This window comes from Manacus candei, unplaced genomic scaffold (assembly GCF_025592945.1).
Source record: "Manacus candei isolate 608988 ecotype Guabito, Panama unplaced genomic scaffold, ASM2559294v1 h1tg000014l, whole genome shotgun sequence".
Taxonomy (NCBI): Eukaryota; Metazoa; Chordata; class Aves; order Passeriformes; family Pipridae; genus Manacus; species Manacus candei.
The window spans coordinates 11,487,850-11,514,201 of record NW_026138062.1 but is presented as its reverse complement, the minus strand read 5'-3'; the positions used below and the strand labels follow the sequence as shown (position 1 = coordinate 11,514,201).

Here is a 26,352-nt window from a genome sequence, read left to right as displayed (position 1 = left end):
TCAACTTTGTATTTTGCCACAAATCTCATGATGTTGAGTACCTTTTCTACCCTTTTTAGTGTGGTACCTACACAAGTTTAGGGTTGAAAAAGGTGTGTTCCCTCCCAGCATGCTTTTTAAAATCTCATAGATGAATGTGATGCATTCATTAACACTTGTTCCTGAGGTCTGCTCAGGTCTGCTAATATCCTGAGCAGACCTCTGTGCAAAGGGGTTACTAAGATTTGTGACTGACTGCTTAGGAATTACTCATAAAATTTGCACTTTTTAAAGAGAAACTGCTGCTTACTAGAAATGTTATCTATCCAGTAACAGCAACAGCTGGAGGGGGATCATAGTCAGAACAATAATAGTTCTTAGTAATAGTGTCTAATAGATTGTTTTTCAGTGAGTAAAAAAATTCAAGTACCATGTTAAAATTTTTATGTTGCAGTGTTTTTTTACTTGTTTCTAACTTTGATGTTCACATTTAATGTGAATGGAGGATGTAGACAGCTAAAGTGTGAGTATTACAGTTCTCAAAGGCTGTTACTTAATTTGGTTGTCCTTAAAGGGTTGTGCATCTTTGAACTGAAAACCTGAAAATTACTTGGGGAGGTTTCAAGAGCAATAAGAATTTAAGAATCAAATTGATAGAGGAGGTACACCCAAGAAATAAAGCAAAAAAAAAAAAATTCCCTACAAAGAAAACTAATTATTTTGAAAGTTGAAGAAGCTATCTACTCTATGATAATAATTAGCTTGAAATTTTGTGCACTTGTCATTTGCTGAGAAATGTCTTGGGTAAAGTACTGTTGGGATTTTCTTTTTACCTCCATGATTATGCTCTTCAGTGGGATGTCATGAAGCCAGTACAGTTCTTAAGACTGGGTATATGTGTTAAATCTGAGCAGTATGTGTGATACAGGATAATAACGATTCTTGTGTACCTCAATTCTCCCAAAGATGTATAATACAAGAAGATCCTGCAACTCTGTTGATTCTGTAAAATAAAAATTAATAACTTGATAATATGGGAAGATACATTGTTCTTTATTTGCTTTTTGCTTTCAGAAAGTCAGATGACTATACAAGGTCCTGTACCTGGACTGGGGCAACCTCCAGTATTCAGCAGTATAGGCTGAGGGGTGAAGGAGTTGAGAACATCCTGCAGGAAGGATTTGGAGGTGCTGGTGGATGAGAGGCTGGATGTGACCCAGCAATGAGCACTTGCAGCCCAGAAAACCACCTGTGTCCTGGGCTGCGCCAAAAGCAGAGTGGCCACCAGGGTGAGGAAGGTGATTCTGACCCTCTACTCTGCTCTGGTGAGACTTCACTGGAGCACTGCATCCAGCTCTGGGGACCCTAGCAAAGGAAGGAAGGACATTGACTTGTTGGAGTGAGTCCACAGGAGGACCATAAAGATGATTGGAGGGATGGAGCATTCTCCTGTGAGGAAAAGCTGAGAGAGCTGGGATTGTTCAGCTTGGAGAAGGGAAGGCTTCAGGGAGACGTTATAGTGACCTTCCAGTACCTTAAAAAGGCCTACAGGAAAGACAGGGGGCAAATCTTTTAGCAAGACCTGTTGCAATAGAACAAGGGGTAACAGTTTTAAATTGAACAAGATTAGATTTAGACTAGATATAAGGAAGAAATTTTTTTATTATGAAGATGGTGAAATACTGGAACATGTTGCCTGGAGAGGTAGATGCCCAATATATGGAAACATTAAAGGCCAGGTTGGACAGAGCTCTGAGAAAGCTGATCTAATTGCAGATGTCTATGCTTATTGCAGGGTGTTTGGACTAGATAACCTTTAAAGGTTTCTGACAACAAGCTGTTTTTAAATGTTATCACACACCTTTTTTGTTTGTTGGTTTTTCTCTGCAGATTTTATAGAGTCTTGCTCATGATTGTATCTGTGCTATATAAGTACTATATATAGAATTTGATCTCTCTGTGGTCCATGCCTGTAAAGTGATTTACTGTGTTTTAAGTACATGCAGTATACATTTCAGTTATGATATCAAGAGAAAAAATAGTGTGGGAGGTATTTTTGAAAAATAAATCTAGTGAAGTTTGCTTTTGGTTTGCTTTAGAAGTTTCAGCAGACCATTTATTACTTCTGCATCTCAGTCCCAAATTGTTAATTGCAGTGATAATGGCAATTTTTCTGTCTTTATTTCCTTTGATATTTTCTTATTCTGTTTTTGTTGCCTGTGCTAATGCTTTGTGCAGTGTTTAGTATACAGTCCCCACTCCCCATCTTTTTTAGAGCTGCTCATTATAGACCATCTGTGTTACAAAAGTGATTAAACAGCTCATGTGTGTGATTTAATCCAGATTTGGGGCTTGTGAAATGCATAGGATGCAATCCAGTAGTATTTGTACTTCTAATTAGTACAGAATTGTTTTTCAAATGAGAAATACCATACAATTAACTCTCAGCTATCCAGAGGCAGCTTATCTGTTTGGTGAATTGGTGAATCCCACAGCCTGACACCTGTACTGGTCTTCTTTGGCTGCCAGGTCTGTGCTGATCTGTTTAGTCACGGCAACCACACTGCTAAGAGCTTTGATTTAGGGTTGAGTTTGGAAAAGTTACCTTCTTTTTTCATGATAGTAAGAAATTAGTCTCAGACTGATGTATATTGCACTTAAGTTCCTTTATGAGACCCGTTTTAGGTGTATTACTTGGTTATACAACAGGTTGAAGCTGAAATCCTGCTTTCAGGTTTATTTCTACATTTGGTGTAAATAAAAATCGCCTTTCCCGGGTATCCCAACTCCAGGTTTCAACACCTTCTTACATACTTTCCTTTGGACCAGTAGTTTCCACACAAAGTGCACAGTCAGGTATTCGGGTTGAAGGGAACCACAGGAGGTTATCTGGTGCAAGCTTCTGTTTAAAGCAGGGCCAGTTTTGAATTCAGACTACATTGCTTAAGACTTTGTCAGATGGGTCTTAAGAACCCCAGAGCACAATAATTTCCCATGTGTCTTGAGTGACTTCTCCCAGTGTTTCATTATCCTCGTTCGTTGTCATCACTGACCGAGTTTTGATGAGGCACATGCTCAGGGCCTTCTTCCACAACACCTTGGTGTACCAAACTCTCCCCTGACAGGTGAATCCTGGCATGAACAGGGGTGTAACTTGGGTCTCTGAGCTACTGAGCAGCCCTGCAAACTGCTCTGCTGTCAAGTGACAAAGGGGAGAAAGCATTTCGAGAGAAAGTGTCCGACCTCTAATGAATTGCTCACATTTCCAACACTGAAAAGATATGGTGGGTCTTCCACTATTTCTTGCCAACTTGTTTAAGCATCTTAACACTAAGGGCACTGGATGCTGTGAGTACTCTGAATCATTCCTAAAATTATCTCCCCCACAAGGCCTCTTCCTCAGTACATGGCATCTGGGTATTCTGTGATTCCTATTTCAGACTAACTGATTGTTTAAGTACCTGGATCATTTGCTGAGGGACTCATGTAATCTAATTTTGTTTGCTTAAAAGTTCACATTTGTCATCTAGTCTAGTTAGTCACCAAGGATTACTCTGTAGTCAGACCAAGAAATGCATCTTCAAATGATGTTTTTTTCCACCCAAAACCGTATGTCCAAAATGGAGTCAACGGAATCAGTGTTGAAAAGTATTGGAACTGCAAACTGCACTTTTCAGTACCTTATAAAAACATGCCCTGCAGGAAGAAAACAATAGCTTTTGGTCACAATGGAGCTTGCTGAAGAGTTCCTCGTTTATTTCTTTCTGTGAAATTCAGCTGTGCAATTTTCCCCAGCTTCCAGTGTTCCTGCCCTTTGGGACCATCTGTCCTATGGCTGAGGATACCACGACTTCCAGAGTTGACAGTCCCATGGGTTCCCTCCGGATCCTGCCTTGTATTTGGCAATAGACTTAAGTCTGTGGTGTTTTGAATGGAATGGTTTGGGCTTTGTGAAATCCTGTTTTCCTACGGACTATGTTTCATAAGAAAATAAGGATCAGCTGTTCACTCCTTCTGATCCAAGAAGTGTTGGGACATAATGGACCAAGTATGTAGATGTCGAATTTTTTTCACAAAACATACCATTGAGCTGTGGGACTCATTCTCCCAGTATTTTGGTATTTGTTGTGATTAAAGTAGCTAAGTTCTTTACAAAGACCAAAGAAACCAATTTACATGGTGAGGCTCCTTTTTGGTATGGCTTGTGGGGGCTGTATGTTTTCATGATAGAGCTGGCAAGGTGTGTTAAGTATGCCACACAGCAAGCTGCTAGTCAAAATGACTGTCATGTTCCCAGCTCAATTATGTAGTTTATGAACAGTCTTTCTAGTTATTTTGGGATTAATTGCTACTTGAGTGATTTTGAGAAGTTTCCCAAGTACTCCGAGGCCTACAGCTCCATTTGATTCTTGACTCCTCCTGCTGTGATAGCGAGAGCTTTACCAGTTCTGAGTCTTAGACACTTGGCATGAAGAATTACAATCCTGCTGCAGGACTGCTACTCCACAGCTAGGCAGCACTTTCTAGATGGGGCTTAGGGACTTGCACTGACACAAATTAAGCAAATTTTCTGAGACAACCTGGGACACTCAGTGCTCTGCTGCTACAGAAAGAAAGGGATCCTTGACACGCAGGCCAGTGGTGCAGAATGGCTTCCATCTGCACAGATCTGGCAGACCTGCAGCAGACTGATTGCATCCATACTTCATATATGTGCTCAAATGGTTCCAAGGCTTCTGAGATAGTGTTTGGAGAACTGAGACAGTAGAAGAAGAATGAGAGTCAAACCTGATGCAGTATTAGTCATATTGCCTGTTGGGAGCCTCCTCTGGAGTAATTTCTTGCCCGAATTGCATCCAGGTTCAGTCAATGGGGAGGGAACTTACTCAGCAAAATAGCAACAGAGAACAACCTAACAGCACCTCTGTGCGGAAGATTGGGGCTCCAGTACTTGCGTTCAATCCATGACACCTTCACTGAGCAATGTGGCATAACCTTAAAACCTGTTTTCATGATGCCATGAATTTACTTAGCTGCAAGCTCAATCAAATAAAGCTTGTAAGAAGCCTCCATATTGTTTAAGAAGTAGTGTAGATTCCCTCTCAGGTCTGGTAAACTGATTCGGTTGCTCCAAAATAAGCAAGATTTTCTAGTGAATTGGAAAGTCAAGCCTAAACATTTCGATTTCTTGTATGAAATGAGAAGTGATCCAAAACAATGCAGTAAGATGAAGGATTTGAGGAGTGTATGACTGTGGCCACTGAGGAACTGGAGAGTATAACACGACTTGAGCTCAAACTTGCACTTACCACTGCTATACAAATTAAAATACTGTGACTGTGTGATTTCCAGGCAGGTAGCAGAAGGTGTATGTTAATATTTAATTGTCATCCTGTATGATGTAGGAGTGCCTCCCTGCTCCCCCCTCCACTCCACATCCCATCTTCTGGCAGGCAAGTTTCCATACAAAGGAAGGAAGTTGCAGCAAACTCTGAAAATATCCTCGGTTCCAAACAACTATAAAAGGAAGGTGTGTTACTGAATACACTCTCCCTGCCCAGACAGAGAGACCACACTTCGTGGTTTCACAAGCTGTAAGGCCTCAAATCCTGCCAATGTTAGCATATAGTCTCTTGGCATTTGTAAGTGGTCCCCTTGCTCTTGAAGAGTGGGGGAGTTTAAAAGAGAGACTTCTCTTTCTAGGACTGAAGTTTCATCTGTTTTTTAAAAAATCTCAATCAGTGTCTTTGATTAAAGAACAAACACAGAAAATGTGACCTGTTTTAATATTTTAGTCATGTTTTCTTTCTTTGGATTTCTGTCAAGATATATGGAAAGGGTGACAAAGCTGTTGACACAAACAAACATAAAGGATAACTGGCTGCTCTCTGAGTGGCTGGATGGGTATCTGGAAGGTAATGCTTCACCTAGGCTTCACCTTCAGCCGTGGTGGTTGTGCCCACCCAGAAGGCTCCATAAAAACCTTTTTTCTTTTTTTTGCTTTATCATTATTCTACTGAGAGGAGGCTTCCTCAATTCATCTATATAAACTTTTAATGAGTGACCAATTTGTGAGACTCCTTTCCACATTAGCAAACAGCGGGGATGGGAGGGATGCTCTCTGCCCTATGGCCATGCCATCCTCCCCGTCCCCTTTCGTGGGGCCTAACTGAGGCAGCAAGAGCTTGACCCGAACTCGCTAGCTGAGGAATACAGCAACTGGACACCCTGTTTCTGCACCTTGCTGTATCAACACCAAAACAAACAGTGACCTTGTGAAACTGGTGGTGTGTACTGTCTATCCTGGCTGATGAGAAACTTCTCAGGTCCAATGCAAACAGCTCTTGCTAGATGCTGGGGCCCATACTGTTGTTGACATAGTGACAAAATAGAGTTTGCAGCGTACAGTGTCCTTTCTTTCACTGCTTGTGAAAAGTGTAGTGTGTCCAAGCACAAAAAATGCAATGGGTTAGGATCTGGCATGTTGCGCTTTGCAAGGAGAGACTCCAGCATCTGTCTCCATGGGGCATAAGATGCCCTTCCTCTTCTACCTACTGCTCCCAGGAAGTTTTTCTGAAGTTTTTCTACAGACATAAGGAACTCTAGATTAATTTGTCCATAAAAAGAAAAGACACTTCCTTGAAATAATACTTTTTGCATGTTGATTAGGCTTAATGTGTTCCTGAAAATGAGATTAAGAACTAGAACTGGGGAGAAGCCCCAAGCCTAGATCAAAATAATCAACAGAAATGATTGAAAAAGTGAAGAGGTAACTTCACACATTCTTTGAAATCCAGGTGACTTCATACAATATAAGACAATATGTCAGAAGAAGTTTATAAGGAATAATTCAGTTCATCATATGATATTCCAGTAAATACTGAGAAAGAGAATTTTTGCTCAAGGTTATGAAGCCAGGTACTTTTTTTGAAAATAGTCCTGAGTGAACTTCTATGGACAACTCCAGTCAGATTTGTCCCACAGACAGTTAGCAAAGGCTTTTTAAAGAAAATGCCACCAGTTAACTTTAATTACATAACTTTTGCTTTGAACAGAAAGGAGTTCATGGTCTATACTGATGACAGCTTAGTCCTCCATCTCTGACAGACTTGAAAAATATTCATACTGCTACAGTGAAGATGAAATATGTACATTATGTAAGTTGTAAAGAGACAGGATACATAAAGAGGAGAAAAAGCAAACATCAATTAACATCTGCTTTCACCTGAGGCAGATGTGGGTTTCACATCTCAGATTTGGTTCCATTTTAGTGTTCACATACAGGCTTTGTGAGAGACGAAATGCACGTCGGTTGCAAGCAGAGTCCATCCTTCATGTCTGTGGTACCTGCATACACTGTTTAATGCTGTATGCAGGGAGGAAGAAAAAAAAATCTATTTTTGTCTTGAAGTTGTACTTGGAAAGTGAAAGAAAAATGCCCATTTCAAGTCTGCAGTGTCGCTCCCTGTTCCTGTGGTTTTCCAGTGAGCTGATCTTTAGACCTTTCTACAACTCTGTATGAAATTGTCCTTACAGTTTGCATCTCAATATTTCAGCTCCTATTTCTCTACAGTAACTAATAAAAGCTACAAGATTGATATCCAGTTGAGCAAGTGTTCTTGAAATGCCAAAATTTGGTTGCAGTGAAATTCAAGGTTTGTAAAAGTATCTTAATCCTGAAACTCAGATTCAAACATTGGTTAATTCAGCATGTTGGATAGTTTATTTGTATGCATCTCAAAACTGCTGCATAGTTTGGCCTGGGAAGGGAACAGCAGCCAACTGGTGGGTCAGGAGTGAGGTCAGCTGGCAAAATGATGCAGAAGCTGGCACAATACCTGCCTGCCATTTGTTTTACTCCTGGTAATGCTAATGTCCCTTGACATCAGGAGCTCTAAAGTTACCCACAAGTCAAACAACATTAAAAAACCATTGTAGACATTTGTATAACACTGTAAACATGAATCAATTTTATTAATGGAGTGTACTTTATCAATGGAAACAGGAATATGAATTTGGGGAAAAGAAAATTGATGTGGGATGGGATGTTTTCTTGGGGTGGTGGGAAGAGAAGTCCCTTCTCTGAAAAGGGTGAGACTCATTCTTGTGGAAGGTCCACACCAGGTGTTTTGGTGAAGTCCTGGAGAGGAATGTACAGTAATAAAAAATTGAGATTCAGTGAACAAACCAGGAGGCAAGGATAGATTTATGTCCTTGGCAGCACAGGCCGGTCTCCATATGTTGTTAACATTAGATGGTGAGAGAAATTAACTGTATTGTATGCTATTGCACAGCCTGCATTTTAAGCCTCTCCTGTTTAAAAACAACTTAAAACAAATGGAAAAGATAAAATGGGCATTTTTCTCAAGTGAGAACAGAGGGCAAAGTTTTCAGGCTCTGGAAGGCAGAGGGAAGCTTCTCCATGGCCAGGAAGAGGTGGGACAAGGAGCTCTTCTCAGGGCACCATCTCACCACTTTTTACAGCAGAAGTGTCTAAGTCCTCCAACAACATACTTTGTGTTGCATTAGCTTACTTTTTTTAGCAAGCCTACTCTGCTTGACTGGGGTTCAAAGCTGCAGATATTGTGGGCACAAAGTTCCTTGACAGACATGGTCATTACTCCTGATGAAACTTGGTTTATTAAGCTGCATTTCCCAGTTCCTGCTTCAGCAAGACTTGGGGCCTGTAATGTGGCACTGTCAAGCATCTCGGTCTTCTTCCTTTCTTATATATCAGGAAATGTGGGAGTTTATTATTAGTTTTTGTGGTGTCTTAAGTTGCTCTCAGGCCGTCTGCCCGCCCAGCTGGCACCTCCAGCTTTTTCTGGGCTGTGGTGCCAGGAAACAAAGGAGCTGTGATAGACATTGGTGGGACCCAGAGGCACCCTGCCTGGAATCCAGAGCCTCCAAATAAAGCAGGGAGGATGCTTTTAAAACAATTAGCTCAGGAACTCTGCAGTTCAGCCCTAAGTTTATTTAATTTATTAAAGATGTGGTATGTGGTCTGACTTGAGTTCCTTAAAAGCCTTAGGTTGTAATTATTTTCTTTTAAGATATGAACCTTTTCAAGCCTCTGAGACAAACAAACCTCACCTCCCACTTTGTCCAAAAGTTCTGTCACTAGAACACCTGTCTGGGGAGTATTCAATTCTCATTTCACCTGCAGGGGATTTTTTAATCCATATCCATTTGAAACATGACAGTTACCCTGCACCAAAACAGTACTCCCATGTGACAAGGTGTCTGGGGGCTACTTTTCCAGTCCTTGATGACAACTTTTTTCTTCCCCAATAAAGATTTATTAGGTCACTGACATAGCAACATCATTAATGAATTATTTACTGGTTTGCTTTACCTCCCAACAGAGCGCCCTAACTGATAGGCCTTAAAGTAATTTCCCTCTCTCTTTGTTCAATGTATATTTAAGTAATTACTTTATACAAAGGAGTGGAACAGCTCCAAGAGCAGAGCTTGGTAGAGCAGGGCTGCTTTGTCAGGGCAGGCAGGATCCTCTCCCAAGAGATGACTGCTGAGGATTCCATATCCCAAACCAGTATCTCCCAAATCCTGCCTGCAAGCTGTTGAATAAAAGCACTACTGCCTTCATTTTGCAAATGATGCTGAAGCGCAGCCACTTGAACGTTTTGTTTGCCCTGAAACAACTTGCTTAGTTTGGTTTAGTGTTGTTGAGAACACTGCTCCTAAGATCCATTTTGCTTTGCAAAATGCCTTTTAGTTTTTTTCAGTGGCTTACTTCCTAGACTTAAGTAAAATGAAAAAACCCAAGGAATTTATTGACACATCTGTAACTCACTGGGCCTTGTAGAGAAAAGGCAGCGAGGGAAATGCAGCTGCAGGTTGATCCCTGCAGGGCAAAGAGATAGCTTTTCATTTTCTGTCTACCGCAAGATGATGAATTTCGGTTCATCTGGAAAACAGTCATGGCTATAGGATCTCTGTTCATCTCTGACCTTCTGGGCGGTTCATATCGTTGTGGAGCCCGGGGGTTTGGTTGGATTTGTAATCACTTTTGCAGTGCCTTACACTGGGTAAACATTTTGAAAGCTGACTGCAGCTCCAACTGCTAAAGACTTTATTTTCCAATATAATCTGAGATCTGAGCATGTTTTGCAGAAGGGTTGAGCTGTGGGCACTCATGAAATATACAGCAGAGGCTGCCATTGCTCCTGCTTGTATTCCTAATTGCTGACAAACCTGGTAGCAACCAAATCACTTTCCAGCCTCTACAAATGAGAAACTGAAATACCAGGCCAGCCAAATGTTGTGGTATGACTGCAAATAAACTCCAGTGTCTGGGTGATTTTGAGGTGGATTATCTGGCTGATCAAATTTGTAAGCTGCATTCTACAGTACAGAATCTAAATTTCTCAGCAACGTCATCAAAAAAATTGAACAATTGTCCAGGAAGTAATTTGTTTTCACTAAAACAGCTTTCTTTCAAGACTTTGGGTGTGGATGAAACATAATATTTATTTAAAGATGGAGATAAAAGTTTACCATTCTCACATAATCTTGTATGTACATCTCTGATGTAAATACCTTCTTATCCCTAATGCGTCTGACTGCTGTAATTGTGTATTGCACTATTTATACAACCAGTAAAAGATGAATAAAAAAAGAAAATACTGTACATCTTTTATATTGGGGCACACAAGAGCACTCAAAGCAGGGAATCAGAACCTTTGTTTTTATATGGATTTTGTGGTTTTTAGCAAAGAAAATGGCTTCTAAGCACACATATTTTGCTCTTGCCACATAGTTTCTAGAACTTATGGTATAGGTTATGTCTAGAGAAGATCAATCAACTCTTTTGCCCTGTCTCTGTAGTAACAGCAGAGCAGTTGGTTGTGGGTTTGGTACTCCTTCCTTCACCTCACCCTCCTTTGGCTGCAAGCACAGGCTCAGTGCTGCAGCAGCCCCGTGAGCAGTTAATGGCAAAGTGATTGCTGTGGTGAGGAGTTGCTTAGCAGGCCAGTCCCAACACGGTATATCTCCCTTACCAAGGATTCTAAACTTGTTGACTGGGAGAACCCTACTTGCCAGAACAAGATCTTTTTACACACAGCGAGAACAATCTCCTATTGTCTCCAGGCATAAAATGGTGCCAATAAAAGATAAAAACCCCATGCCAACACGGTGATGCATAAAACTATGTTAACTGCTTCACCATTGTATTTAACTATGAGGTAAAAGCTTCTGAGAGGTGTTTTTTTAATCGCACAAGCCCAAATAAATGGAATGTAGCAATTACACTGAAAAAAACCCCAACGTTACATTCACAACTCCATGCAACTATGAATATTACCATTTTTGTTTGTTTGTTCTTATGCCGTCTGAATGTCTGTATGGTGGGGTAGGAGTGAAGGTGGAACTGTTCTCTGCTGCCTTCCCAGCTTTGTGGGGCTGCTGTCAGAAGTGAAGCATTTGTATTTTAATTCTTCATATCTGGAAAGAAGATGTTCTGACACACTTCAGTTATTCATGCAAATGTGCCATTTTCTGTGCTTCCTCTCATGGTGCTTCCTCTCTCTGTGGAAATGGAGCCTGCCTCAGTCTGCCCATACTAGAGCAGCCCAGCTGCCTTAGGGTACCTGTTTAATGTAGCTGGCAATTTTCAGGGAATGGAGAGAGACTGGGGATAGGTCTTATCTAAGACATGCACTGAGTAAAAAACTATGTAAGCTGGGTCTCATATTTCTAGCTCTCCCCTCTCAGCTGAATGCCATGAAGATGAGCCTGTAGAGTTTCCTCTGCCCCTGCCTACTCCTTCTCCTCCAACTCACACTCTTGATGTCCTGTCCTGCCAAGTAAGGTGTCCAGGGGCCAGAGTAGTACAGTGGCAAGGTACTTCTGTGTACCACGGGCTCATTAGGTGGGCTTGTAGGTGAAGCCTGAAATGCCTTCTTCAGAGACATTGTGCACACAGGGCATGACAGCTACACTCAGAAGGGACTCTGGGTGCAGCATGCTCCTATTTCAAGAAGCAGAGCATTTTGCCTTCCCGGGTCTGTTATATTCAGTAGTATAGATAAAGTCTGCAGGACATGAAGCAGGAGCTTGCAGAGCTTATGTGGAAGATGGGTGCCTCTTCACAGAGAGGAGTGTGCTCAAGACAAGGGGCTCTGGAAGCTCCCAGGTTCACCAGGGAAGCTCTGTTGGAGTTAGGATCCTCAGGCTTTGATGCTACTCTCCACTATAGATTTTCAGTATCCTTTGGCTACTTGGACATTGGTAACCTCAAGGAGAATTTTGTGATCTGAGTCTTGCCCTGTGCCTTTGCCTGATTTTCCCTACACAAATTGCTGACTCTGCTGATAGTTTTGAAACCAATCTACTGCTTTTCCTTTGATCTCCTGTTGTTCTTCCTGTCCTGCTCAAGACCATTTTGTAAGTTAGCTGGAGATATTTTTCATGATAATAATACTGGCATTGCCTTTGAGCAGTCTTGAGATACTTGCTGAGGGGTGGTTTACCTTGAACCATTCCAGCTCTTTCTTCTCTTTCTGTTCCCCCCTCTCCCCTGCTCCAACTTCCCTTCACTAAGCTCAAATAACATATCTCCTAAAGATCAGGTAGAGAAGCAATTTATATTGTATGAATGTACATGTACAATGCATGCGTGCACGTATGCACACAGAGTATCTATTTATATGTGTAAGTATATATACGCATATATAGAGTACCACAGAAAACCTCCAAATGCAGCACAGCCTCTAGATGCTACTGCATACAAACAACCAGCCCCTATTTCAAAATCTCTTTTTTTAGGTTTGGATGTGCTCATTGTAGAGAGCTGGCCCCATTATGGAGCTTGCCCTTTTCCATTGATTACATGGCACCAAAATGTAGAATTGAATGCAAGTCTAGGTTCATGCTGAGAAAACCCTGCTGTCCTCAGAGAGAAAGAATTAGTCGGTTCTGGAATTTTAATTTGGTCCCAACTGTATTTCGACTTTCTTTCAAAAATCTGAAAGCATAACAATCAGGAAAACCATGCTACATAGATCCATGTCATTGAGTTAAAATGTTTATTTAGAATAAATAAATAGAAGTGCAAACCACTGGAAACAATCTGGTTGCAGATTGTTGTCAGAATTATATACACACTTGTATACATTTTCATTTCCTTCCTTCCCAAGATAAATTATTCCTTAAGCTTCTCCTGTGGAACACGTGTCTCTGGAATTTCAGGAGACTAAAATGTGTGGAAATGCAACATGTGTAATCAGAATTACATCTGGTTATGTACTTCTTGACTCCAATATGGCTCAGTCCCTTGCTTCCCAACAATGTTTAGATTAAACCCTCCAAGATGAAAATTGATTCTCTTTATGTGTCTGAATCCGCAACCATGGGAATTAAAAAAAAAAAAAAAAAAAAAAAAAGACTTTATGTGGTGGTGTCTTTTCCTGTATGGCTCTATGGCTTTTTTTAATTGGTAAAATCAGCTGTTATAACAGAGGCAGCGTCATAAATAATAAGCAGCAATAAGCAGCAAGCTATCCAACTAACAGCTTCTTTCTCACGCTATTTCCTGCAGAGTCAGATTGTATGAATGCCTGCAAATATGTAAACTTGGGGCAGTATTTGAACATCCCTATTACCTTTCTGAGCTTTAGATCCAGCTCTTTGATTTGTTCTCTCAAGCTCCTTAAAGCTCCCTCTCTGCCAGTTTGGATGATGTGTAGGAGTCTGTGATGAATACGCTCATTATCTAATACAAAGTGGCATAAAACACTCATGCCATGAACTCCGCCACACAGCTATACCCTGCTGCAATTCTCTGATTCATGCTGTACGAGATTAATAGCATTTATGTTATTCATATATCTTGGTTGACCTTGATCTGTTAGAAACTCCCTCCTTTTTATCTCTGTCCCATACTGGGGAGGTTTTGTCCCACATTAACAATGGAACTTTTGTACTTCAAAGCACATTCTCCCCACACCCAACATCCTGAGTTTTAATTTTCCTTACATATATAATATCTGTTCCCTTCTCTTTGCCTCTCATATTCTTACCTATGTTTAATGGGCTGATACTATCTCAGGAGCTGTAAGCTTTTATTTTATTATTTTTTTTTACATGGTAAGTTAACTCTTTGAAATCTAATTGCAGAAAAATTTTTAAATTCTACCAGGAGAAATAGAAAAATGTTCTAAGAATAAACACTATTTGTAGCTTTTCTCTGTGGCATTCGTAGGGCAAATACTGTCATTTCATCTGTGACAATACATAAGAAGACGTGTGTATGGGGAAAAGATGATACAGAGTTTTGAATAAGGGAAAAAAGGGTCACATAGTTATAGATGTGATTTTTCAGAATACTACGGTTCCTGAGTTTCTCCTTGGGCATATTACAAAACTGAAGCATGTTCCTGCCTCTTGTGTTGTACGCAGAGGGATGAATTGGTCCCCATGATCCCCCACATCATCTCCCTGCTGCAGCACAATGCTCCCTGCTCATGGTGATGTGAGAGAATCTTTGTCTGTGAGAAAATCTGGGCTGCATAGACAAAAAGCGTCCGATTGGAATTAGGTGTCCATGGTCTAATATGTTTTCGATCAATGGGTCTCCCTTTGCTGGTTGCAGCCTCCCACCACTATTGGCAATGCATAGGTTGAGGGGTAAGCAGGACTGTGGCTGGGAGGAGCCATCCCCTGCAGATGAGAAGCCATCTTTCTCCATCCTCTGTCACAACAACAGGTACCTTGGGGACAGTTTGCTGCCATGCTGGTGGGGAAGGAGCTCTGGGTGGGCCCAACAGCTCTCATCTCGGCTGAGCGGAGCAGGAGCTAACAAGACTCTGGGCAGGACATCCCAGGAAGAGACAGAGGGACAAGAGCAGAGCTGGGCAGGGGCTTCTGGCAGTGCAGCGGAGCAAGGAAGTGCAGAGGAGCACAGAAACAGATGCAGAGGGAAGGCAAGATAAGGACAAGATCAAAAGTGGGATGTGGTGACAAACCTGAGTGTCAGTCCAGTGAAAATAAGAACAGAGCTCCTACATATGGTGCAAGGGGAGGTGCTGCCTGTAACACTGGTGCCAGCCTCACACCTCAGAGTCATGGCTCTGCTGTGCACTGAACATCCTATGTCCTTACTGTCCCTCCTGGCCATCTTCCACCATAGTTGGAAGTGGAATCCGGTTCTGTCTGCGTTCCAGCCTGTCAATTGCTGTGACACCATGACAGGTGAGCAGGGAACTTCAGCTACCACCTCGCTTCTTTTTCTTTTCCTCAGCACATGCTAAAACTTAGAGCTGTCAAAACAGGTATATGCCTGCATTCAGTAACTACAACTGGCAAGAACCATGTGATTCTTAGGCTTATAACAATTTTCCAGTCTATTTATTTATTTGCATCTCCCTCCAACTTGTGATTGGAGGGAGCTTTTATTTTTCCAGCAGCTTTCTGGAAAGCTGGATTAGAAATGTAATAGTGAAAACCACTGATCTGGAAATACATACGAACCATGACCTAGCTGCAGGGAGAAGCAATGTCTTTTATTTAGGCACACTGATACTGCTGAAAAAAATAGACAAATTCCAGATATAGTAGCTCAACTTTAGGTCATGAAATCTTGTCTTTATTTTTTTCTTCAGTGGTTACGACCAATAAAAGATAAGATGTCTCCTTCCAGATTCTTCCTTATGTTCCTAGACCATCATCACTCCAGCAACACTTATCAGTAAATATTTGTGGCCAGAGCTGTGCTCCTTGGAGTGGTTTCTTCCTCCAACTCCCTCCCTTCTCAGCTGTTGTCTCCTCATTGCCCCGCTGCTGCTGGCCTACAGCCCCTGTGCTGAGTGGCACAGCCCCAGGAGCAGAGAGATGTCTGGCTCCGCTCTGTGTCACTAATGTTGCATTCATTCACAGGTCTGCTACTAGGGGGTTTGATGAAGGGGAAATAAAACAATTACATTTAACACAGAGTAAATAGAGCAGATCCTACCAACCTTTCTTTGCAAAGTGTAGTGAGTTCTGCATATTTTTTCATGCTGTTTTTCTGTTTTTTTACAGTACATGAATTTCCATGAATCAGAAGTTTTAAAGCAGACATTGCTCTAAAATGCTTATGAGTTTTCCTCGTGCTCATGCTGTTGCCTAGGCCTGAAGAATGTTAAGATCCGTCTATGTTATAATACACTGATTTAGCTAAGGGAGAAAAAAGGAGAAAGCAAGATAATTTTTTCTAATTTCTGCTTTAATCCTGCCAAAAAACCTCCTGACACTTTCTAATAGAATTCTTAAGTGATAACAACCTTATTACTATTAGGGCCATGGTTTAACTATGCTGTACCTGTGTTAAAGGAAAGCTCTGTTGACTCTGGGTTTGTGACAGAGCATATACTACTTTCACAGGATTAGAAGCCTATATTCTCTGGCCTTGTGAAATTGTTTTGCTTTCTCAGCATGTTCAAACTTCTTGAGGAAGTGAAGGACTTCCTCTATGAAGGGCTGTGCTTACTTCATTTCTTTGTGCTCCAAATACTGAGACAGCAAGTTCCTCAGGACATCTGTTCTTTGTTCGCTTTGAGTTTATTTATGACACGCATCTGCCTGCCTTTTCCTCTCTGCATTCAGTACTAAGAAGAAAAAAGAAAGAAAAAAAAAAGAAAGAAAGAAACTCTTGGTGCTGCTACAAAACCATATCCCCTAGTCTTTATTCAGAGATAGACTGAGGCTTTAAGGTACAGTTTCACACTAAATTAAATTGCAGGGTGCAGTGCCAGGAAGTGTATCTGAACATCAGCCAGGAGAATATCCTTTTTTTTTTTCTTTTTTTTTTTTTTTTGTAGACTATAATAAGCAAGCCGTGTACCAGTATGGTCAAACATTTTCTAACCTTATGGACTCCACCAGGCCAGAGCCAATTAAAAGGTTTATTTTCTGGCTACTTGCAAAGTTGTGCAAAACCAGTCCTTAAACAGATGGGGGCCTCAACACACTTTGGGTAAGATCAAGCTGTATTGCTGATGTCCTACAGCATCACATAGGACGTTGATTGAAAAGTGGTAAAAACTTTCTTATCATGTCTCCTGAAAAATCTGCACTTGAAAACTACAATTTTTTTTTCCTGAAGTAGACATGTAAAAGCAAAATTTGTGATCCTAGAGTTAGTTGCTACAGTTCAGGTCTCTCTCACTCCAAGTTAAACTCATCCTTTAAGGTTCCTCTGTGGTCAGGGATGATGGATTCATCCCACAAGAGGAATGGTCTGAAATGAGGATTCTTTTCTCTTTCCATGGATTCTTCTCTCCCTTCATTCAGGAGTAGCCCAAGCAGTAATTTAGGCTAGCTGACTATATGTTAAATGCTTAACATTTAGATGAGCTAAATCCTCCATAAGCAAACAAAGGTATTTCTCAGCCGAAAGTCAAGGCACCCAGAGAATGCTCAGGTTAATACAGAAACACTTGCAATGGTTCCTCAAAACATTCCACTGCAAAAAGCAACACATGGGACTTCTTTAAAAGCTGGATGGTGCTTCCACCTTTAATACATGACAGTTTTTACTCACCAAAACTAGTTGCTGATTCCCAGCATAACATAAGAAGATGCAATGGAAGATTGGAGGGTGATTATAGCATTTAAACTTAACCTCAAAAAGGAGGAAATTCATCTTATTTTCAGGTCTGTTGGGAAAATAAATAATTTCAGTTATTTCATTAAACTGGAGAGGAGATGATTTTGACCAAAAGCTTTTCTGACAGAAGGGGTGGCTAAATGCTAAACAAGACTAGGAGGCCATGGAAATCTGCCACTAGATGTTTCTGAATAAGAGGTTAAACAAATTTTGGTTTAGTTTACGTAAAGAAACAAGATCAGTTGAAGAAAGATGAACCTGCTCTGAAGTTACAGAATGCATTTCCTAATACTGACCTCTAGGCACTGAAGTCTCATTCCTACTGCTGCTGCAAAGGAAGGAGAGTTAAAGCAGCAGTCTGTCTCATACAAGATTGGGGAATGACTGAACTCATGACTCTGGACTAGGGGGAAATTTTAACACTGTGCTAAGAATGTGCAAATACAGGGGTTATAACAGAAGTCTGAATGGGCACTGCATTACTCAATAAGGACTGATGAAAAGTCATTTGAGTTAATGAGTTACATGACACAAACCTGGAAACCAGGCAGCCAAGCCCAGTCTGATGTGAATTTGTGAACTTGGTAAAACATCTTTCAGGATGAATGTATAATAGCTAAAGAATTGTAAGAAATTCCAGGAAATACACTGAAAGGAAGTAGAAGGCAGCATGAGAAAAAATTGATGGTATAGTGTTGTGTCTTGCTGTGCATGTGTTTGTGCATCCCTGCCACTGTATCCCCTATAACCATCTGCATTTGTTACCTGCCTTGTTTGGGATCTGGAAAGGGGCTGTATTTTCAGCTCGACTTCAAACATTGTCAGTGCTCGGCTCGCTCTCTCACATGGGCTCTTGCCATTTCTAATACTCATTGTTTGGGACTGGAAAGCCTTATATAGCTTTGTGTTGGAAGATTATGTATTCAGCTTCTACAGTCATAGGAACGGACTGATTTACATCTACTTGGTGTTAAAGATTTAGGTAAAGCCTTCAAAAATCTTTTAGTGTTGTTGAGTAGAAACCAGGAAACTTTTGTAACTGGTACCATATTTCACAGTTTCATTTTACCTTGTTTCCTTTGTAAGTTCCTTTAAAAAGTGGATCCAGCCTGGCATTTGAGATAGGGTTGTTCTGGCAAGGGCTGTGACTCTGTGTGGAAACACCAATTCCTCTTTGCTTACCGTAGAGGGAGCCTAGAGGGCCAGCTTGGATTACACATTCATCTTTCTGACTGCTGACTTTAGATTAGAAGAATCTATGTCTTTACCAGTAGTGAAATCAAACCACAAGGAGAGAAAGTGCCAGAAAGCAGATCCACAGAAGGCAGCACAGAGTGGAAAAACTTTGCTAGCTTTTAAGAAATACTTATGAGATAGTGTGGTTTAGGCACTACTTCTGAAAATGAAACACCAACTTTAAGGTTCCAGAGAAATGCCTAGTGCTGATCAGGGTCACAGCTATGAAACAACTCCCAGAGCTGGATGCACCTTAGTGCAACTGTTGTCATAAAGGCCAGAAGAACACAGGAACCAGGGTTAAAGTATTCTCTGGCTATGTCAGAAATATGAGGCCTTTCTTTCCTTTTTTGACTGCCACTTGTGAGAAATGGCTGGTTTAATAGCAGTCATCCAAGACAGGGTTCTTGGCGATGAATTCCACATGGAGGGATGCATACTGTCTTTCAGACTTCAGTGCCTACTTTGTTTATAGAGATGTAGAAAGGTGTGGCACAAAATGAGCTCCAAGGATAGCCTTTGCAGGTAGAGGAATTGGTAATCTGTGAATTGCCTGTCTCGAGATGTGAATTAAAGGCCAGCTTGCTTGACACCATCAACTCTTAGACTGTTGTGGCTGTGCTTAGGAGAAAGATGTTTAGGTATCAAAGAAAGTTTAACTAAAAAAGCTATAGAAACAGTTGGGACCCTCCAAGGAGACGTGGTGTCTAGATGGAGAATTTGAAATCCAGATTTGTCTTTAGAGATGTAGAAAAGCAGTGTCCTGGTAGCTGCTCTGTATGGCCACATGGAGCTTAGCCTGTGGTCTCTTTTAGAGTCCTTACCAGAGTTCACTTGTATTACCTGCCATGAATTCCAGGCTGCAGGGGTTAGAGGACTTCCAGTTCTTAAGTAACAGATTCCACCATCTGAGTCTATGCCAGCCTTGGGCAAGTGACTCACTTTGTTGTGTTTTAGTACCTGAGTTATGAACTTTTCTACCTATCCTGTAGTACCATTTCTATTCGCACAGGGGATAGACTCCATAGCTCTTCTAGACCTTGCTTTTAGCCCCTAAAACTCAAAACCTGAGAAACTGATAACTTGCAGCCTAAGTGCACCAGAAATCAAAAGAAGTATCTAAATTTGAAAGCACCTTTGCTTTGCCTGTGTGGGCAATGGAAAGAACAAGAATCACCCGCAGAAAGGAGGTACTCCTGCCTCTGGGCTGAGATGTCTGGGACACCTCTGTAGTGTTTGGGTGGTTACCTTGTCCTGTACCACTACCACGAATGGGAATTTTTGCCACAGAATTGGTGGAAATGGATCATCCTTATAAACACTTATTTGCAGAGAAGCCAGGAGCAAAACTGTGCTCACCTGTTGTAGAAACAATTTTCTTAGAGACAGAGTGTGAATTTGCACATGGCCTAGGTATAGATGTTTTTTAAAGAATAGCCTAATCGAGTGTTTTGATGAGAGCTGTTTCCTAAATCCTATTGTGTCATACAATGCTACTGGTCTTATGTGTTTGCTTTCCATTTACATTGTTGGCTGGTTTTATTGCCTTTTATTAAAGTTCATCACACAGGTTATTTCTAAGTTCTGTTGTGAGAAAGACAATCTTGAACATGTGGAATAACCTAGGTAAATAAACTGAAAGTAGTTGAAAACTTCTATGCTCAGAAGTGCCTCATTTGAATTTCTTACGTGGGAGTATTTACTTGCAAAAGACAAGATGTTGATGATCAAACATGCAATTAACTGAAAGAGTTCTGTTAAAAGAAAGTATATTGCATAAAAACTCTGGCAGTTTATTTTTTAACTCTTTTAAATGAATGAATACATATGTTTCACTGTGCTTTACCATAATTTAACTAAATGAAGTCACATATTTGTTAAAGGAAAAAGATCAACTTTCAATAACTTAAAATCTCAGAGAACTGCTGATATAAATTCCTTCATCTCTGTAAGCTGATCTATCCATCTGTTACATTTTATATTGGTTCATTTCTATATTTTAGTCACAGAGTCATTGAGAACATCCTATCAGATCTCCTATGTAATGCAGCCCATAGATCAGCCAGCAGTTTTGACTCAAGTCTGTATCGTGTGTAAGAGCTAGAGAATGTCTCAAAAGACATCTCATTCACTTACAAAGACTGATGGAAGGACACTCTGCCTTAATATTACCACCCTGTCACATTTCAGAAATGCTTTTATGTCACCATCGTCGCTCAGTGCCAGACATTCTAGTGCACCTGTTCCTCTTTTCTCTTTTTAATTTCTTTTTTTTTTTCCCCCAGGCTTCTCACAAGTGTCTGCATTCACAGTTTTGTGTGTCTGTTTGTATTTTACTCTGTCATCTGACACCCTGTTGCTTTGCTGGGATGTACCTCTGCAGTCCCAGTTTTTCACATTTCCTGTTCAGTTGTCATTTTTATCCCACCCTCTGCTCCCAGACACAGAGTTACCTTTGTGCTCTTGACATCTCTAGCAGATGTCTTCATCTGACCTGAGTGCTCCACAGCACCTGTTAGTTTTCCCCAAAATCCTATTTGAAATAACCCCTTCCCTTTGCAGTTCTGTCTGTTTTCTTGAGTAACTTGGCTCTACCGCACTAAGTAATCCTTTCCTCGTATGATCATTTTCCTCTTTATTCCTATCTTATCCAGTATTCAGGAAGAATAATCCTCTTTTCACATATTTTTTGCAAATACTAGGTTTTCATTGCCAAATGCGGCAAGATGTAATGATGCAGAGCAGTTCAGGATGGGAATTGTGTGGAAATTTCAACCCTAATGACTATGTAGTCATGTTTCATAAAGAGACGTATTCTGTGCAATGCCTTGCAAGAGTAAACTGCATTAGTACCACGCTATCTAAGTTTGGACATGGCCTAAGATTTTAAGGTCCAACTGGTATGTAGAACCAAAATGGTTCAAGACAGGATTTAATAACCTAGTAGTCCAAAATTGAAATCATGTCCTTGATAATCAAAGCATCACCCCATGATCTTTTAACTTCTCAGTCATATGTGAGGTACAAGATTGTGGCCATTAGCACAGAAATGTGGATCCATGGTGAGATACCCTTCAGTCTTGTGAGGCACAGAATTACCTCTGATAACACTGAGCTCTAAGGGCAGAAGATGCTGGATCACAATTGCCACATCTAAGGGGAGCAAATCCTCTTTTGTAGGCACACAGATGACATATAGAACAAGAATATGACCTGCTGTTGATTTTCTGCAGCCTTTCTAAATCCTATGTGACAATAACTCAACTTGATGCACCTCCTAATAACACACAACCCAAATTCTGACAACCAAAATGAGATTGCCTATTCTTAGAGGGTGTCATCGTCTGCTGCTTTTTGAACATTCCCACTCTGATGTGAATGTCTCTGAACTGCTCTGCCCCATGCTGCAGATTTTTGAAGAAATATTCAATCTGGTCCCATATAAAATTTGCCCAGATTAATTTGCTTAACTGAACTGCAATCCTTGCACGTTTGTATCACATTAATGAGATGCTTTTCTGCTTGGGAATTGGTGATATAGTCAAGAGCTTAGCACATGGAGCATACCATTTGCTCTGTTTAAAAGTGAAGAAAACTTTTACCTCTGAACTGTGTGGTGTGAACATTTAAGGGTTTGTTTGTTGGTTGGGGTTTTTTTGTTTGTTTGTTTGTTTGTTTTTTAAGGAATAGAACACATCATCCAGAAACCCACTGAAAAATTCTCCCCATGTGAAAAATGTGATCTCTGATAAAATCTAACAGGTGTATTTGAATTTAACAGAAGATAAAGTTCTACTTTTGAAACTTATTTTTTATTCATCAGTACTGCTAAAGTACAACAAGGCTTAAGATTTAGCATGGCGGTATCCAGATGCTTTCTGGCTCTTCCCCTTTTTCTTTCCTCCGTTCACAGATCGCCTCACCCTGTCCAAGAGTTGTGCCACTAGGCAGTGGCTATACTTGACTGTTGATAATTGGTAATACATTGTATGAATGATATTTTTGTTTATTTGTTTGCTTTACATATGGGCAAAGAATGTTTAATAGAGTGCAAAAGTGCATAGGGGAAACGTAGGAAAACCCCCAGGGTGGTTGCTTAATTCCTCACTGAACTGTGGTCATTTTCACTGTCTGTGTGGCCACTTCTCTGTACGACAGGGCTGCCTACACCACATCTGTTCAGGACCTGCAACTACATTAACTTCGGGATTATGACATCAAGAATGGCATTTGTACAATTAAAAATGTTATCTCACAAGGCAACCCTTGTTGCCCTTGGCCACCTTTGGGTAAATTGTGCTGTAGGAAAGGTTAAAAAAAGCTGCTGGAACTAATCCTTTTGATGAAACCTTTAACAAGTATGTCAAGCTCCTCTGATCTTGGCCCTGGCAGAGTATAGTTGTAGTTAATGTCCTCAGCTCTAACTCACTGTCTAAGACCCTCTTTCCTGCCGCGTGTTTTCTTCATCAGTTTGTATTTCTGCCAGTCAGTGTCACAAAGCACTTCCTGCTTCATCCCTGCCTGACGAGGTTAAGCCACGCTGATGGTCTGCAGTTGTGTGCAGCTTCATTTTTCATAGATTCTTTCTGATAACCATAACATGAACTCTGGAGTATGTGTTAGGAACTGAAAACAGGCCAAGTGTTTTGTATTAGAGCTTGTATTCCCACATTCACCAATTCTCCAAGGGTTGAAAATGCATCAGTGACATGTATGAGATTGGGACTAAAATCAATTTTCTCCCCCCTTGCCTACATGAAACAAAAGTAAAAGCACAATGAGCCTTATTCTTTTTTCATTTACTGCTGAAATTCCTCTACCGTCTGTGAAGCAACTCTTGTTACACCACCGTAACTGGAAGTAGAATCAACCCTGATGTCTGCTGCAGATGTTTTACACCTTAAGAAAACAGGAGTGCACACAGTTTATCTATCTACTAATTTTTTAAAAACCCAGTAAGCATTTTATCTTTATGGATGGAGCTAGACCCTGAAGAACTGCATTAATCAAAACCTGTAACTTGCTCTAAATGAACAATTTGATACTCCCTTATACATGACCGGCCTTCAATACTGTAGAGTGTATTGTGACCCTAAGCTGTCAGTTTAATGCCTGTGTTAACACAGATCATAGGAGAACAGAAACAAAATATAAAAATATAGCAATAAATAACCTAGTGTGTTTTCTTATCTCCAGTGAACATTTTATATTAGGCTGGTGTATTTGCTTGGTATTACAGAGTCATCTTTAATTCCACTGAAGTAAAAAACCACAATAATACTTCAGATAAAATGGAAAAAGTTATTTATGCCTGTGCTATTAATAGATGTCTCTTAGAAACCAGCCTTTTGTGGTGGGTTTTTTTGTAGCATCCGCTTTTCTCTGTGAGATATCACATCCTTTTTATTTTTAACTTAAATTATTTTTTTTTAACTGTAATGCAGACCCATGGTAAGAATTCTGCCTTCCTGGCTGTCAAAGAGATTTCCTGTGGTCTGTTTTTGGCTGTGCACTCAGCCAGTTGCACTGTATATCAGGCATTTGTTTAAAAAGTAAACAGATACAGTCATCATTGGCATAAAGATTAACCCATGATGTGCAGAACTTTTACTTTCTTAGCATCTATCCATGAGCCACCTGAAGAGTCATTGAAAGATGTACAGCCAAGGAGTTGAATGCATCTGAGGGAGGTTGTTGCCATGAGAAAAGCAAGCCAAGTGCCATCATCTGAATGCTAAACAGGGGTAGCCATGGATTTGCTCATGTGATTTGGTCCATTTACACTGCTCAGAGAAAGGGACGGAGGAGATGCTGCTGGCGACAGAAGGGGACTCCCTACCAACACCAGGCTGTGCAGGTCCCCCACACTCCATTAAAATGCATCAGGTTCATTTCCTAAGAACGGATTTTTCTCAGCATTTTTTGAAGAATAATTGTGGTTTCACAACATATTTTTCACAGTAACATGTGAAGAAAAGGGTAAATTACTCTACTCTGTTCAGGATGCAGGGGTTTGTAGAAACATTTACCAAAAGTAGGTGTTTTAAGCCTAAGAACCTAATGACTTTTTTTTTTTTTTTTTTTTTTTTTGGGGGGTGGGGGTGGGGTTTTTGTATTTTGTTTTACCTCTGCTGCAATTTTGATACAAGGTGCCTACTCCTGTTTTAAACATCAAATCACTGTCTGGCACAGTTTCACAGTTCCTGAGTATTAAAAATGCTTTTTGAGGCTTGCCAAGAATGCTATATGAATGAATAATGCAATTTGACTTACTAAAAGGGTGCTAATGCAACATTAATTCAATGTAACAAACCCCTTGCAGAGCAGTAAAACAGCTTCCTTTAAAAGTTGATGAGATAGCATCCTATAATGTCACAACCATAAAGATTTGCAATGCATTAATTTTAAACTGACTATATAAATTTGGGCAGTATAGAGATTAATCTGCATAATTATTTGCTTTAAGAATGAATCAGAATTTATATTTCCTGCATCAGAGTGTACTTTTAATGCAAGTGTCATTGAAGATAAGTGTTTCTATTTGCAGTAGCAATGTATGTTAACACATCTTCCAGATGCCACCCGTTCTTTGTGATATGGAAAACAAAATACTGATAAATTACATAGAGGTCCATACATTTTCATCAAGCTTGGAAAATCAAATCTAGGGTTATACAAGTAAGTTCTTTACACACAAACAGAAATACCAAGGCAAGTTACAGGGTAATTTGGAAAAGATCTCATCTCATCTAACTTTAGTTCCCAAAGGTTGGTCTCCAGGCACATGTACCTCTAGTGGATTATATACCCCATGTTTAATTTGAAGGTCTAAGATAATTGAAAAAATTCACATTTTAAGTTGTCTCTTTTCTTCTCTCCACCTAAACATGTAACAGCAAATCAGACAAACAGGTTTTATTTTTTTTTCTGCTTAGAAATATTGGAAGAAACATGAAAGTTAAGGAGCTTGGGGGAAAAAAAAGGTTTTATGTGAAGTAAACCCCTCAAAGACATAGAAGAAGCACGTAGTCAGAATACCACAAAGTCATCTGAAGTACATTTTAGGTAGCGGTAGGTGCCTAGGTTTGGAAGAACAAGTCATTTGCATCTCCTGGGGTAGATCTGTATCATGAAAGGACACACACAAGGAGAAAACTCATGCAATGGTTGGACTTGGAAGCTTCCTCTTGTTCTTTCAGGAACTCTTTTCTCTAGTATTTGTTAGCCTTCTTCTTCTTGTATCATCACAGTGGCAAGCTCTTAGGTTTTCTGTTCATTTAAGCGTACAGGAGGAGCAACCTTTCCTGAATAATTTTGTCTTGGGAAGTAGAAAACCCAGGTGCCAGAGAAACTGAGATGTCTTCAAAAAACATCCTTGAATGGTGCTCTGGATCAAGGCTGGGGAGGTGGGAAAGCCTCCAGTTTTCTCTTGAAGTTTGTCCATGACTACATGAAGACAGCAGGAATCCTGAGACCCAAGTGACGTCAGGAGAGAAGGGATATACTGATTGTGCAGTGACCAGGAGACT

General features: G+C 40.5%; 1 long non-coding RNA gene across 1 annotated transcript; it reads right to left on the bottom strand.

Annotated features, from left to right (window-relative positions):
• Positions 1–14,044: 14,044 nt before the first annotated feature.
• Positions 14,045–21,427, bottom strand: LOC127467612 (uncharacterized). Its single transcript, XR_007903219.1, has 2 exons — positions 18,657–21,427; positions 14,045–16,586 (listed from the first exon to the last, which is right to left on the bottom strand). It is a non-coding gene; the product is annotated as an uncharacterized LOC127467612 (long non-coding RNA).
• Between the last annotated feature and the right edge of the window lie 4,925 nt (positions 21,428–26,352).